This window comes from Gymnoscopelus microlampas, assembly GCF_963454915.1.
Source record: "Gymnoscopelus microlampas genome assembly, chromosome: 20".
NCBI classification, from domain to species: Eukaryota; Metazoa; Chordata; class Actinopteri; order Myctophiformes; family Myctophidae; genus Gymnoscopelus; species Gymnoscopelus microlampas.
Window position 1 is genome coordinate 22,690,887 of NC_139957.1, and position 2,033 is coordinate 22,692,919.

The window sequence follows — 2,033 nt, forward strand, 5'->3', positions numbered from 1 at the left end:
TTAAGTGTCTGAAGTTTTTGAATATAGAATATTCTTGGCACCTTGGAGTGTTGGTGTTAATGCTCGGTGTAGTTCCATTGTGTGAGGTTTAGGGGTGCTAAAAGTAATGAATTTGAATTACATTTTTGATTATCTAACTCTTCAACAATGTTCAAAAATAGCAAATCTCATAAGCTCACAGCGCATCTCGAAGTAAAATAGGACTAAAATCAATTTAGTTGATTATGAACAGTCACTCAGTCATTTGTTATAAACACACTTGACTATTCAATTAATTGAAAAGGTAAAAAAAATTGATAGTTGCAGCCTTAGGTGACGATGTGGCAGTGGTATGTTGGTGAAACGGGTGGGAGCAATAAAGTAAGACAGATAGTTTGATATGACAAAAACAACCAGGTCACAATGCCAGTGAATGTTTCCACGCTGATGACTCAGAGTGGGTTGCATCATTAGACATAGTGTGTAACGCACATGGTGGTTTTCCCCCACCCCCCCTCGCATAACCCCATAGGAGTTGAATTTATGGACAAGGTTTTCCACCACACGCAAACACTGATGCTCATGCATGGCTGACACCTGATTGCTTACTCAATCCCCCAAGGGAAGAGTAAATGTGTGTGTTCATGCATGAGTGCCTCTGTGCAATCATGAGTGGAGGAAGAATTGAATTAGACATTGCATTGGGGTTGTGCCACTGATGTAATTAATAACTGAAGCGGAGTCTGGCAAAACGGTGTGTTAATAGGTTTTGTCTAACATGTTCACAGGGAAGGCTCATAGTAAACTGTCAAACTATAGTAACTATTGGATGAAATGATACCTCTGTTTTCCTGAAAAGCAGGGCACACTATACCATACTTAAAAATGCAATAATTGGGCTTTTAATTAACAGTAGGCTATTCATATCTCTTCTTGATGAGTTTTTACTTTGTGTGTAGCAAGTAGTCTGGGAAGAGCTTTCTTATGGTATTGAATGCAAATCTGCATATAGGCCTATAATGCATTTTTGCAAATAGTACGAATGTAGATATTGGAATAAACGTATGTCAAATCTTGCAGAGGGAAAAACATGTTTAATTCAGTGATCCATTGTGTCTAAACCAGCCTCTAGTAGCCTAGATCAGTGGTTCTCAACCTTTTCAGGCCATGCCCCCCAAAATAATCATTTTTGAACTGGGGACCCCCACCCTGACAAGCACTTGTAAATGTAGGAGTTGAGTCATTACATTTTGTTTGACTCGGTTGCACAGATTAATATTGTGAAAATAGCAGATCTACAAACACAACGCCTCACGAGTTTGTAGATCGGCTGTTTTCACAATTTTTGCCTTTTTCTTATATTACTTGACAGTTTGCCCAATGTTTGACCAGTTTTTATAGTATAGTTAGTTGATTACTTTTGATGCGGTAATGGTCTTTTTCATTTATTTTCTTTTTTATTATGAATGTTTAGGTATTAAAAAGGTCTTGAAAGTCCTTAGGTTGTCACTTCACTGTGACCTCTGGGGGTCCCGAGACTCCCGACCCACAGGTTGAGAACCACTGGCCTAGATCTTAGCCTATCTCTCTTGAATAGCAACAACATTTGGGTTCAGAGTTATGTCGTACGAGAGTGAACCATACAGTATAGCTTCTGGTACAGTGGTAGGCAATTGCCAGCGCATGACTGCTCTCAGGAACCAGAGCTGCGCTGTCAACACTAACTGGTGGCTCTTGTTAGAAAGGTTTGGTGCAAAATGTCGTGTATATATAATATAGAGCCCATACTGTCAGAGCCAATTCCATCTCATTGTCATTCTGTCTCCACTTCGTGGAACAACTCGGCTGCATACATTACGCAAATAAGTAGTAGTGGCGTATCGTCGCAAATTTGTACGGACAAGTGCAGTGCGCCCCCACATAGCAGAACATTGGATTTGTTCCGCACGCGCACCACGTTAGCGCGCGCACAGAGTCGACGCGTGTCTGCAGTGGTGTAAAGTAACTAAGTACGTGATGTACTCAAGTACTGTACTTAAAGGACGACTTCACCC